Source organism: Larus michahellis, chromosome 1 (assembly GCF_964199755.1).
Source record: "Larus michahellis chromosome 1, bLarMic1.1, whole genome shotgun sequence".
Lineage (NCBI taxonomy): Eukaryota > Metazoa > Chordata > Aves > Charadriiformes > Laridae > Larus > Larus michahellis.
In genome coordinates this window covers 131,842,791-131,857,609 of record NC_133896.1, presented here as the reverse complement: position 1 = coordinate 131,857,609, position 14,819 = coordinate 131,842,791, and the positions used below count along the sequence as shown (strand labels likewise).

Genomic DNA, 14,819 nt, shown 5'->3' with positions numbered 1-14,819 from the left:
AAGAAAGCAGAGACTCTTTGAAGTACTTCTCTTGGTTCCATTAAAGAACCCATTTGCCTCCAGTTGCGAGAAGCCTGATAATCCATTCCCTTGTGCCAAGCTACACTTCTAAGGAAAAGTATTACCTACATTGTTTTTACTTAAACAACAAAATGCAAAATTACCAAAAGATAATCAAGATGGACCATTTTCCAAGTTTTATTAAATGCATTAGGGTACATTTTCTACACCTTGTATCATTAAAAAACTATCATACCTGTGCTACCTTACCTCAAGTTTAAAAACACCACAGTTCTGAATCTGTAGCTTATAGATTTTAACACTGTACGCCTGTTTAAGAAAGTTCATATTTATAAATACAGAAATAAATCTTTTCATATTTTTAATCATCAGTAGAGCATGAGTAATTTTTCCCTTGAATTGCTCAAAATGTACAAGCAGGGAAGTGTAAAATAATTTTCAACAGTTTACTGCTAAAGTGAGCAGAAACTAAAATAACTTCCACAATTCAAACTTATCATAGGTTTCACAGTCTCAGGGAGTGTGTCTGAATCCTATCTACATGTAAGAGCTTTCAAGTAAAATGCTGAATCTACCTTTTCCGTAAGAAATCAAATATTTTAGCATATCGTACTCTGGAACAACATTATATGCTTGTTTTGTCTTTCTAAACCTATTGTAAATTACAGAGCACATTAGTAAAACTGTATATAATCATGAAATTAAATTTGTCCATGAACTGGTTAAAATGGGTAGGATACAGCTTTCAGGAATGTAAGAAACTAACATAAATACTACTCATGCATTTTTTCATATATCTTGTCCATTAGATCTTCAGGCATGAGATTATGATTGCAAGTTCACAAACTGAAGCACACTTCAAGTTAACCTGTTTTAACATGAGCGCACCTCCGTTGCCAGTTACTAGATTAATTGAACTGCAGAAAGCCTGTTGCATTCCCTGTCCCAGCTTTTGCACAAATTTTACACAGACAGCTTGAACACCAACACCAGAACAACCTGAACACCAACACCAGGACAACCTGAGGCACAGGGGTCAAATGCAGCTAGCCGCTGCAGCATTTACCCACAGCCCCGGACAGGAGTTGTAGCTGAGGCAGAAGTTAGCACTGTCGACACTGAGCCTATTCTTACTATCGTTTCTGTTTGGTTTTCTTGCAGTTTCTTTTGTTATTATAAAAGATTACTCCTGTCTTTGGTACCTCTCCGTAAAAACTATTATTCTGTTTTGTTTTGGTTTTTTCCAAACTATTTTCATGTCCCATAGTTTCAGAATACAAGAGCAGCTGTGATGAGCATAATGTTGTAGTAATCTGCACGCTCTTTTTTTATGTTTTAATAGGATAAGAAAACTTTTTCTGCTGGATCCTACAATAGCTACAATAGTCCAGTCACGTCTCATCAAGCACCCCGCTGGCCCAAAGCGTCCCAGCACACTTTGCTTTGCCTGTGGAACATGTAAGATCTTAAGCATTGTAGCAGAAACCAACAGATCTGCCACGGCCCAGAAAAGACCCATAAAAGCCTCTTACTTTGAGGTATCAGGTTTTCTTATCTTTCCATGATGCACATTAATACAATAATACGTGGTCCAACTTTTGGCTGTTATTTTCAGGTATATGATTCACTATTAGGAATAAATAGCAGTTACGGTCAGGTAGCTCGCCTAAATGCAAATAGTCTCTATTATTGTGAAGCTGAAAAGTCATCAGACTTTCCAGTACACACCTCGGTAATGCCCATCTTGAAATGAATATCTAGTTTTTGTATACATTCACTGTATTTCACATGGATTTTAGTGCTAGAGCCTTTGCATTATGCAGTAGAGAGCATTACACAGATAAATCATAACAACAAGATGTATAGTCTGAGGAAAGATATATCACAATAAGTGGCTTATTTCCAGCGAAGTGCCTGAAACAATTGTACTATTGCATGCACCTGTATGAACTTAAGATCCATACAACTTACAGAAAAAAAAAAAAACACTCAGAAAACTTCTATTTATATGCAGCAGGACTGTTAATCTGGAATAGGAGATCAAAGCAAGGAGAACAAAGAGAAATTCTACTTCCTGAACTCCAAAGTTTTTAGAATTAAAATTTGTAGAAATTGGAGGTTATCTTGGCACCAGCATTTCTAAATGACAGAAATAATCGCCAGTCAATATACTATTATAAAGTAAAATGTGAATTAAAAGCCTCTTTAAATACTCTTACTGAGCCCTTTTCCTGTGTTCACAGCATCTTAGATTAGTTTTTCTCCCTCCCCCAGCAGACACACAAAAAAGTAATATAGCAACTATTACATGACTTCCACACTTATTTAAACTGGCACAAAATTAACCAAGGGAATTTTCTCATTTATTTGGTGGCATATTATGCAATAGGCTTTACTTACAACGTATAAAAAGAAAATAGCTAGCTCAGTGGTGGAGACAGTCTTTGAACTTACGATCCCTAATACCGAAATGGGAACCTTGTGCAGGATGCGTAGGAAGGAGAAGTGTGAACTTCCACCAAAACATGACAGAAGGCTTCTGGCCATCTGGATTTCAGATCACCATAAAGAACCCAATTTGAGGTTTGTTTTGGTTTGGTTTGGTTGGGTTGGTTGGTTTTTGGTTGTTTTTTTTTTTTTTTTTTTTACAAGCGCTCTTAAGCATTTGACACTCTTCACATGACTAAACTGAAACGCGTGTGCCGATGAAGTTTGTCTAGATTCCACGGCCTAAGTAAAAGCAGATTCTTCCTGATAATGGGTACTGCACAAATCACAGCAACCCATGAGACGTTTAGTTTTGTAAAAGAGTATTTTTGTATAAAATGGACAAAAGTGGTTTTAACTATTTTGCTGAAAGTCATGTTTTCACACGCTCATTCCAGAGCTATGAACCACAAAGATGCGTTTTGCAACTTACATTCGGTATTTAAAACTTGTCAACAGCTATAGTTCCCTATTCTCTCTCTATCCTTGCCACACACCTGCATGAGAACAAGGTGCTGGGAGCCTGCAAGAGGTTTCTTCCCTTGGCCAACCAGTTTACGGTGGTACAGAAGGAATATTGACATTGAATCTGCTTCTTCTTGTTTCACTTGACATTTCACCCCTTCGTAAAGAAATGGCAAAGCAAAAGGGCAGGTTGCCCTTTGGATTCCCGGCTTACTCAGGCGGCCATCTGAGGTACTTATACTTGCAATTACACAGTTTCTAATCACTTTATGAACACAGTGAGCAAACAAACTTAATTAAAAATGAGATGTTTATACAATATTAAAAATAAAACAACTCAGAAAAGACAAGACCTCATCATATTCGTACACACAGAGCTAATCACATTTTTGAGTGGACTGCAGATACTCCTATGTACTTCGTGTTTTCAACGTGTTGCCTTTTTAGCTACTATGAAAAGCAGACGAAAATATAAAATACCCATCACTTCAATTTTTCCTTCTTGTGATTCCCAAGCATAAGTAAGCAGGGAATGACATATCATTAAAATAAGGTTTAAATATTCTCTCTGACTAAAAATTGCAAAAAAAGTATATTAAAAGACTTCTACCTCTAATACAGATGATTTTACACTTTGATAATGACCTCAACTAATTTAGTGTGATAACTTAAAACTGCCCAGACATTCATATGATCCTTCTTTGCTTCAATTAATTTCTTTTTATTTTCCAAGATTAACCTAAATGAAAAATTATGCACACTTTCAGAAAAGTGGAATAGAAGTAAGAAAAGAAATATGGGGTAAACACAGGGGAAAACCCTCACCAAAGTGAATAGGGCTGTTTCTGCAATTGCAGGGGATTCTGCTCGTAATCGCTATTGGTTTTCATTTTTGTTCCCACTTGTACTTTCTGGTCCCAGAAGCAACTGCTTAGTGGCAACACAAGAGCAGCTGCTTTATGATATTTTTTTTGAATCAAACATAAAAAAGGAAATAAGTAAAAAAAGTGGAAAGAGAAATTCCCAAAAGAATTTCTTGACATGATGTTTCCAGCATTACTTCAGACCCCTCCCCAAGTGTATGTAGAACATTATTTCAGTTGTATCACGTTTCTGCATCAATATTAGTTGTTGTGGTGCTTCAGTTTTATAGAATTTTTTTAATCTCAATCATCAGGAGTTTTTTTTGTGGTGTTTTTTTTGTTGTTTTGGTTTGTTAGTTGTTTTTTTTTTAATGGACAGTTATTAACAGCTCAGAGATATACTACGTATTTGCTTAGTCTACCATCATCAAGATCACGATGAATTTGTTACGCTTTGCATTATTTTTTCTTGAGAAATGACAATTAAACTGTTTGTAGAAGAGTGAAGTAACTTATATAGTTGATTTAATAATTTATCACCCAGTTTCAAACAAAATACAATACACCGTCACATCCCTAGTTGCCCATTTTTCCCCCCTCATGCCTTTTACAATGCTCATGACAGCTCATGACAGCTGACCAAGCAATGTGACTAAAAGATAAATTATTGGTTCAGAAAGATTCCTGATACTAATTAAAACAGTAAAAAGGAAAATTATTTGAGTGGACAATGATTTGAAGTAAAGCAGTTTGATTGCTTTTCCTGTATTATGTAAATTAAACATTTGTCAGAGTCCTTACCCACTTACCTAAGTGGGTACCAGAATGGCATAATTTCTTTGACTTTATTTGTTATTTCTTAGTTAACTTGTACATATATCATGCAACTCTTTCTGCAGTCTCATTTCCTCTTGTCATTGAATGAAAAAGCATTGTACTGTTAAACTTAATCAGAAACTATTCTATGAGCGATCTTACCAGCACTTTCCTCTTTTCATTGTAGTAGACAAACGTGCTCAACAATAATTTACTGTTATGGAAAAGCCCTGTAGCAACATGAAGAAATAACACAAACAAGCTCCTAATTTCTGTCAGAGGCACTAGCTGGCACAAAAGGTATTAAGAAAAAAATACCGTGCTGTCTTCCGTTAATTTAGGGCAAGCTACAAATCCTAAAAGCTTGTAAAGGTGCTATGCACGGCTCCTAGAAATCTGTAGTCTTGAATTTGACATTAATGTGCTATTCTTCAGCCATTTGCATAAATCTCTCTTCTGCCTTAAATTGTATAAAAGCATAAGGCTGACATAAGAGTGTCTACCCAAATGCACCAATATAAATCAGAGAACTGTGAAAACATTTGGTGGAACACTATCCCCAAAACAATTTGCTAGCATTTGGTTACCAGAATGAATTTATCCATTAAGAGTATGTACCTCCGTTCAAGATTCTATTAGAAATAAGGAAGAAATTAATTTTCCAGGCAGTTAAATCACATTGATTTAATCTGGAGACGCGTTACTGGCACTTTGTTAGGATTAAAACAATCAACGACAAGTATACGTTGTTTCCTAGCTGTTTTGTTGTAAGCAGCTATGCAATTTTCATTATTATGTATGTGTTATGTTTGTTACTGTGTTATTATTATGAATTATAGAATCTCAGGGCAGCTGATGGAGATGAAAGAGGCGGAAAAACAGTAAAAAATTGACGGCAATGTTTGCTAAGGAGCTGACAATAATTTAAAGCAAAGTGTTTTCTTCTTCGCATAAATTATAGGAAGTATTATGGTTTGAATATTATTATCAAGTCTGAAAAGAGCAGCATTTGAAAGAGCTGACAGTAGGCTCTGGGCAGATTCTACCTATAAAGCAGAACTGGGTGCGTTTTGTCAGTGGTACTGGGTTTGTACATCAACTGTACATGAGAAACCAAAGGAAAAGAGAACTGCTGCAGACCTGTTTTCTGAGTAAACAATAAATACTGTAAAACAACAAGGAGATTTCATCCTCACTTTATTTGACTAAAATTGTTAATAGAATTATTTGTGGTGTAAGCAACAGTTTATATAAATAGCTTATAAAGAATATCAACATTTTCTTTATTTGGTATGCAAACTGCTTGGTTGGAGAGCCTTAGGAAAACACTATTCCATCCTGATTCGTATATTATTTATTTTTTCTATATTTTGATACTGTTTAATTAGAAAAACACAAAGTCCAGTGTTGCCCCAGATGCATTGCTGACTGTCCATGACCGCTACTGCACACAAAGAAATGTGACTACAATGCAACTCCACAATTGTACATTTTAAAAAATTAAATGGAGATATACAACTTCTCATATTCTGCTAAAAGCTTCTAATCAGAAAGAGTTCCAGATTTGTTTAAACGTTTTAATATCTTCCAGACTTTATCCCTTGACTGCACCTTTTCCTTCCAGAAACGATGACAAATTCTTTCCTCACAAAACAAGGCATAAAGGCTGAAATTCCTGTATTTTACCTATACGAATTCTTCAGTCTAGCCTGCTGTCCTTCAAAAAGCAGCAGTCTAGTATACTTTAATAGCCTAGTAAATTCACACTTCAGCTTGCTACAGCAATTCCAGGTTCTTGTCGCTGCTGCCTGTGCTTCTATCAACCATAACTCCAAATGCCTCTCCAAGTTCTTCTTAGTAACACTTACTGAATTTCCCTCCATAATTAGCTCTTGAGAGCAGATATCACCCAGAAGGACTCGTAACTATGAATTTCACCAAGGTGACGGTCTGGTTTACGAGAAGATCAAGCAAAAGTTTTGTCTGGTTCCCTGTTCTCTGTAATAAAAATAAGTTAACCTCAATTTGTCTCTTCCTCTAATGGAAATTTCTCATACCTTTAAATCCACAGAGGTAAGAAAGGAAAAGAGGAAGTCAAGGCTTGCAGACCGAAATTTTCCCTCACATATACCTACTACAATGAACCTATTTTGAAGACATTAATCAACTTTATCTGAATTTCCTTGCTCCTCAGAATAATCCAGTTTAAGAGTTTACAATTACATTATATTGGCTCTTGAAAACTTCCTGAAAGCAGCATCTGAGTAACTCTGCCTGGACAAAAAGTTAGAGCATTCTCTGGGCCCTAAAATCATTGAAAAAAGGTATATTATTGTTCCAGGTGAGACCTGACCGTGACAATTTAGTCATTTTATTAGATATTATTTAAATAAACAATATTGTCTTCAAAGGCTGACACTGTGCAATCAAACTAACTCCTTCTGGTTTTATAAAAATATTCAACAGGGGATTAGTAAAAAAAGCAGCTCATCCCTTTCCCATTATTTTCAGTGAGATGTAATTGTTAAAATGGGCCATATTCCTTTAAATTTGCATTTCACGTCGCTTTCTAATGTGACATGAAATTGTGGTGAAAGTCATTTCAGTACTAAACTGTAAAGTGCACAACCAGAGGTCTATTTTGTGTTTCTAACTCAAATTACACAGTTGCTTCTTATTGGTATAGTAATTCAATTTAATTTTGGAACTGATTTAGAAATACTGCAGGGAGAAAGAAGAGACTTCTTTTTTCAGCAAAAAACTCCATTGCTACCGCATACTAACTATAATGCTTCAGGTTAAATACATGAAATTGCACTGTGCGTCCAAAAACCTACTCACTGATTTTGTAGTACACATGTATGCCACTCAAATATATTAATTTCCGTATTGATGCAGCACCAAGATGTAAAAACAAGCAAGTCTATTGAAGAACTCTTCCATTTACCTCTACACATAACCGTACTAAGTCGAGACTATGGCCTGATTTGATGCCATGTTTTAATTTAGAATTTCTGATATTTACAACATTTTGATATTTTACCTGCACTGCAAAGCTACAACTGAGCAAAGAATGTCAATGATAAGAAAAATTGTGTCCTCCATCTTCAATCTCTTCCCAGCTATCACAAATCAAACTACTCACATAATAGGTCCCGGTATATTAAAAATAACAATGTGGCCTATTTTCTTCACGCATAGCCTATTCTTAAGTTTTCAAGGACATCAGTAATACTGATGAAATTATCTTAATATCAGACCAGGTTTTTTAGCTAAATAAGTGATCTTATTCCAACTCAATGTGAACATAGGCCTTCATTTTTCTGCCGTGTTTAAAACAGTAGATTTTTCTTAAATTAAAAGCAGATAGTTATTACACTTTTACAATTCGTCAGCTTTTCCTGATTCTTACAGAAATATTCGTACCCTTGCATAAGCCAAGTTATTTCCTTTATACCTCCTGTGCTTCAATAACTAGAAAGCTTCGATTTGCTGTCCTATGGAATCTATACCTTGAAAGTGCCACCCCTAGTCTTAACTCAGCAGCGCTAGAATAAATACATGTGCTTCAGCATCCTGTTTTCCTTTCAATCGTGACATTTTAAGCTGTTATGTATTACCTCTTTCTTTTGAAATTACTAGATTGTCATTTGTCAGTGCCTCTGGCTATGACAAAAATACCCATTACATAAAAGTAGCCGACTGGAAACATTGAATAAGCCATATATATTGACTCTCTAGTGCTGGTCATTTATAGCCTTCCTTTACCACAAACTACAGCAGATATCGCTCCTTTCAAGCATTTGGAAGACTATTTATATAGCCCTCACTTTCTGAGTTTTCATCCACATCTTTCACACTTCATTTTAAAGCAAGTTAAAATAGCACATACATTCTTTTCAATCAGAAAATCCAAGCATACTCGTTCTACATCACTAATGTAAAAAAAAAAAAAAAAAAAAAAGGTTTTTTGACAGGCATGAGAAATTGAGAAATGTTTCTGGATACTTTTTTATTCTATGGAAACCATGCAAAATCAGTCATGTACCAGATAAGACAGAAAAACCCAACACTGAACTAAGGCAATCCTGTTGTGCCTGCTTGTAAGAAAAATTAACAGCAAAAAGATTTGGACTGGTGGCCAGCATACCCTGACTTGACTGCAACTTAGCAGGTCATAGAGGAATAAATGTATCCCTGGCAATATCCAGCTTGTAAAAGTGGCTTCCCAGTTGTGGAGAATTACGGTAATAGGCAAGAATATGAGTTGTGTGCGCTTGCAACTGTTTACATATAGACAGCTTCGAGTGCAAAGGAAGTGAAATGGTATCAGGTACCATGTACAGCCTCGCGTAATAGTTTACCTGTTATACATCCCTGCATCACGGCCTTGCATACAAAAATATCTGAACAAACCAAAGGTCCTGGGGTCCAATAAGATAACGTAAGCAAAACTCAAATATTGCCTGAAATTTCAATTTGGTTAAAAACAGAAAAAATAAGCCAAGCCAGCAGAAATGTTCACTTTTTCAAAAACAGGAGGAAAAAGTCTGATTATAGCAACAAAGTTATTTCCCTGTGGAAGGTCAGCTGTCTTGACCTTAAGACGTGCCCAAAAATCCCTACCAAATCATTTATCAGTTAATTTTGGCAGCCAGAATTAATTGTCCACCTTGTGCTTCTCCTTCTCCGCCCATCACCATTAAGGCAGCGTTTGCCCCAAGCCTCTGAGCAATACGAACCGGTGGGACAATGTCAGTGGCGAGGGACAGATGACAAAACCGACAAGCCAACCGGTTTGTAAGCAGCTGTCTCGTCATCTTGGTTCTTCCTCTGGTTTGATTTTGCTGGTCCTTCCTTTGCCTTTTGTATCTCCACCACCTCTGGATTCCTCAGAGCTGCTGCTTTAGGCCTTTTAGCGCTGTCTGAGAGGCTTTCTGTCCCAATTGAGTCATATTAATCTAAGGACACTGGCTTTACTCTCTACAGCCACCACTGGGGTGTTTTCTCTACCCCTGCTACACTCTATGTTATTCGATATCTAATAGACTTAGCCTGTCTACCCATCTTGTTCCTTCTTCAGAGCAAAATTATAGCATTTGGGCTCTGATCTTTTATTAATTCAAATGCTTTCCTAAGCATGCCAGCGTTGCTACTCAAGGGATATCCGATTTACATATTCCCATAATTTCATTTCTGATTGCTAAATTCATCAGCGTGCTTCAAAGTAGTTGATATTACAAACATAATAAGACTTTCAGGAACTGATGTTCATTGCATATTAAATGCTAACATTTTTCTCAGCACAGCACTGCATTTTCAACATACAAATCAATATGTTTATTGGAAAACTTGCTTTCAGTGCTTATTGACATCCTGGTCTTTTAGGCAAAGAGAAGCAGGTTGAGCCTTAAATATGAAGGCTTAGAAATAAATAAAAAAAAAAAATATTCTGGGAGTGTGTGTGTGTGCAACAAAGCTATCATTAAGCACTTTGTCAACAAGACATTAATACATTAAAATCAAATCAGCTGTGATAAATTTTATGGGCGCTTGGTATTCCCCCTGGACAATGATTAACTTCAGTTCGACCCTTCTCACCTCTTCAACCAGAGGTAATATCAAAATAGTTGTATCAAACCTGAAATAAATATGTCTGGAGAGCAGAAGAATACCAGACTAAACAAGAGGAGACAGGAAGCAAAAAAATTGACCTGAATAGTAATTCAGGAAACACTACTTCTCTTTCTGAAGATGTGTCACTACTTCATAGACTTGTTACAAGCACAAATGGAAAAAAAAAATCTTGTTTTTATTTCTTTCCTCTACTGAAGTATTTTGTAAGGTTATGGTGGTTTACTGGAGATTTGACCCATACAAACATACAAAGTAGAAGCGTGAAACTGTTCCTTAAGCACGTTAGTTTTCCCCAGCTCAGGGATGCTGAAGGCATGCAGTAACGCTCTGAATGAGGTTCCCACTAAGTGGCTTTCGGGAGAAAAAAAAAAAGTGCACTTTTGTCACATAACATTGCATGGGGAAGGCACACACCAAATTAAGTAAAAATCTGACTCACTTTCTAAGGATAAGGTATAACGTCTGCTAACTTCCAAGTTTCTAAAACTATAATATTTAAGCATAGTCATGAGTAGTTTTCCAGGTTCAGAAAAGATGAGTCAGAATTAAACCAGTTGCCATTTATAGCTCATTTTTATGACATCCAATCACTGTCTGTAGTGTCGTCTGAGAATGAAAGCAATAAACCAACACTATATTAATACTAGATTATTTTAATAAAGTGTGAATACAGTTTGTAACAGTGATAATATTGATCACTATCTTCTAATTTTATGTGCAGGGTGCTACACACAGGAAAACTGTCATATTTTACAAAACTTTCTTTCTATTCAGGGAATCTTGTGGATTTTCCTTTCTTTATTCAAAAATTTCTACACTGAAATTTCACACTGAATTTCTATGCTCGGCCATATTTTCAATCAGCATATTTCATTTTTCTTTAAATAAATACTTCCTTTTCAAATAAATAATTCATTGTTTTTAGTGTCAATATGATCTTAGATGGTTTAAAGTATTATGTTTTATAACCATATGGCAAAGCACATTATATCCCATCAAGGAACTAGGACATGTAGAAACCTTCAGTTCAACCCTTCAAAAGCAATCCAAGTGAAAATTAAGCTTTACTACAAAAGAGGAGTCCTGTCTTCTAGTACATAACAGTCTCTCCCAAAATGAGTTTAAAAATGAGTCCACATATACAAATTATTTTGTCTGCTTATTTTGTATCCATACCAAAAATAATACAATAAGAATAAACACACAATAATGCCACCATAAGTAATGCTATTCTAGTGATCTACTGGAAATTTTAATAGAACCAATAAAGTTCTTTTCTATATTGCGGCACCTCTCACAGCAGGAGAAAATGGTTATCAATGGCAGAAGAATTTTTTCTGGTTCAAAATTAATATATTGATTTCTAGCTGAAGGGCAAAAGATCTACATAATCTCTCAAAGACAGTCAATACATCATTAAAATCCCATGTAAGAAGTTAGATAAAACTAAATATTGCTAATAATTTAATAAATCACTAGGAAACAGAAAAAAACAACTTAAATCAGATGTACTTTGCAGTCTTCAAAACTGATTTTGTCCCTTAAAAAATGAGAATAGATCAAACTGTACTTAGCATATTCTGGAAATATTTTGGGCAGAACGAAGTATTTGCAGGTTCCGGAATAATTGTGATCAAGCCTTTCCTCTAACTGCACGTAATTCTGACTCATGGTCATTTTTATCATTTAAAAAAATACATTTTTCTTCAATCCATTGTAACACTTCATGCCTAATACACAGTATACATTATATAGCTTCTGCAGAAGGTTGTCCATGAAATTCTAACCTTAACATAAAATAGCAAAATATTTGTTTAGATACAAAATCCACTTCTCTGTTTCTGCTTTTGTGCAGAATCACTAACAGATACAGGTTTGAGTATGCATGCCTTGGAGAATCCACCATGATGAACAATTTTTATGGGTGCAGAAAAGAAAATCAAATACGGGGTTCAGTTTGAGAGTTCTTAACAAGAGTTCACAGACATATACCTGGCAATAATTCATAATATTTCCTTTTAAAAAAACACAGTGCATGCAGGCCAACAGCCACGTATTTCTCCTTCAGCCCATACTCAAAATGTTAGTGCTTTACTCTCATGCAAGATTTGAAGGGTACAGAATAGATCTTTTTGCTATACCAAATTAAGGACTCACACCCCCCCCCCCCCCCTCCACTCTTCAGCTCCTCAGACCTACACCATGACTTACCAGAAACTGACCTACGCACAGAACAAGTGTCTGCATGAGACGCCTCATATCATCCCTGGAAGTGTTCAAGGCCAGGCTGGATGGGGCTTTGAGCAGCCTGGTCTAGTGGGAGGTGTCCCTGCCCAGGGCAGGGGGTTGGAACTAGGTGATCTTTAAGGTCCCTTCCAACCCAAACCACTCGATAAAAGGCACTACCTATACAACTGCCCTCCTGCCCTGCAGACTATCTCGTCTACACTAAACTACCACAGGGAAGGCGAGGAGGGGGAGGGAATAAAGACCCAAATCATTCTCTAAGAATGGACCTAACAGTTTTTTTGTTTTCCTTGTGCTCTACATCTCCCATCCCTCCCACTGCAACAGCTCCAGCTCTTCCACCTCTCACTAGGCAAGGCAGAATAAGTACATGATAGTCTGCAGACCGAGATTCATTCACTTCTTTGCTTGTGGATTGCTACTCAAGGAAACATTTAACATTTGACCTCTGCTCATCTCTCTCTCAATGCCAGCACTGAGTCATGTCCTACCCAGCTATTGATATTCTAAGGCTTGTAGGAGCTTAATTATTTGGGAATCTCTACCTCTGCATCCAATTTCATTAGAACTGAACAGTGAATTTCATTAAAACTGAACAGTGAATGAAAAAAAATCATTACAGACCGTGCTATGAAAGATAGATAGACTGAAGACAGACAATGAAATCTCATAAGCTCCATTTATGCAGGAAAATAGGCTGAAAAATCCCTCCAAGTCCTCCCAGTTCAGCAGTGCCAGAAAAACCAGAAAGGGAGGGGAGCACTTACAGCAGAACTCCGACTCTCGCTCTGTGCTCAGGGAGGCTGAAGGCTCTCATCTATGCACGAGGCTCATACTTTTGGGAGGCATGTGGGCAAAACATCTCACATAAGGTTCTCACACCACCTCTTTGTGACTTATCTACTCTCCGCCTTCCAGGAGAGCTGAGGAAGGGATTTTTTTTTTGTACAGAAATCTCCTACTTTGTGTCTGCCAGGAGTTATAGTGTCAAGATAAAATCTTGTTGTGAAGCTGCCATCTGAAAATACTTAAACCATCATAATTATTAAATCTGTGGTTCTCATATACATATCCTTGAGTGAAATTAAAGTGTTTTCTTTTAATTAATCACTGTATCAGAAAACAGCAAATAACATGAAAGAGATGCAAGTAGTATCTCTTTGCATAAAGACAAATAGGAAACCAGGATAAATATCAACCCATCGAAACATTTCTTGAGTTTTTACAAATTAAGACATCAAACAAAATGCATCCTCCCAGCAACCAGACAGAAAAGGAAACAAAGGGTACGATTAGAAGCAAAACTAAATCTATTGTTATTGCCAAAACCCTACACCAAGATTTTCTTTGTTGTTGTTTTACGTGCCATAACACGTGGGAATATCCTAAGCATATACCTGTTTCTGTGAAAGCTAGTCTTGAAGAATCTCAGGTATTTCACTTTGCATGATAGATATGCTCTAAGTCTTGATTACTTCCCAATTAAGGACACTGCTGATTGTCAAGCTCCACTCTCCTTATCATGAAAATGTCTTCTGAACATAGCGTCAACCCTCAGATAGGAAGAAGGCCACAGTGAGAAAAGAAACAGTTACCTGCAAATGGAGGTGAGAGGAGTCTGACTTCACTGAGGTCCTGCACAGTTTCTTTTATGTGAAACTGGATGCTCGCAAGACAGAATAAAAGGTAAGATATGATTTAACTTTCAGATGAATGAGACCCTCACTTTTCCTTATTCTAGACTCCCTGTTTGTTGAAAAGTATAGAACTAAACGTGAAGGACAAATGATGACGGAAAGCAATTGGGGGGGGGAATGTTTTTTTAGCTTTGGTTGTGCTTTTTTTTAAAAAAAAAAACACAAAACTTTCATAGTTCCTGATAGTATTAAAAGTAATGTCTTAGTCCATAGAAAATCTGCAAAGACTGAAATTACATAATTCATTCTTCTAGTGGTGAATCAAGAAGATATCTATTTGTCGGGGTAAATAACCACACAGGAATGATGGCAGGAGGATACTTCCCAGAAGGGTTGTCAGTGATAAGATGCATAACGCAATGGGATTTTAAATGAGCACACAGCTTTTGTAAATAATGTACACTCTTCAAGATACTCTAGAGACACGAGACAACACAATTCCTTTAGACAGAGATCGTGCTTAAAATACTGGTTTTCTCAGTGTACATGATCTCCATTAGAAACATGAGTCTGACAAAAAGGAAGTGTTTCAAGTGAAGTGTTTTGAACCCTAAAGGAAAGCATGAGAAGAAACAGATTATAAATA

The 14,819-nt window shown here is 36.4% G+C and overlaps 1 protein-coding gene across 8 annotated transcripts in view; it reads right to left on the bottom strand.

The window, feature by feature from the left end:
• DMD (dystrophin) overlaps window positions 1-14,819 on the bottom strand; it is a 1,292,219-nt gene that overhangs the window by 439,840 nt on the left and 837,560 nt on the right. The gene's annotated exons all lie outside the window — the stretch shown is intronic.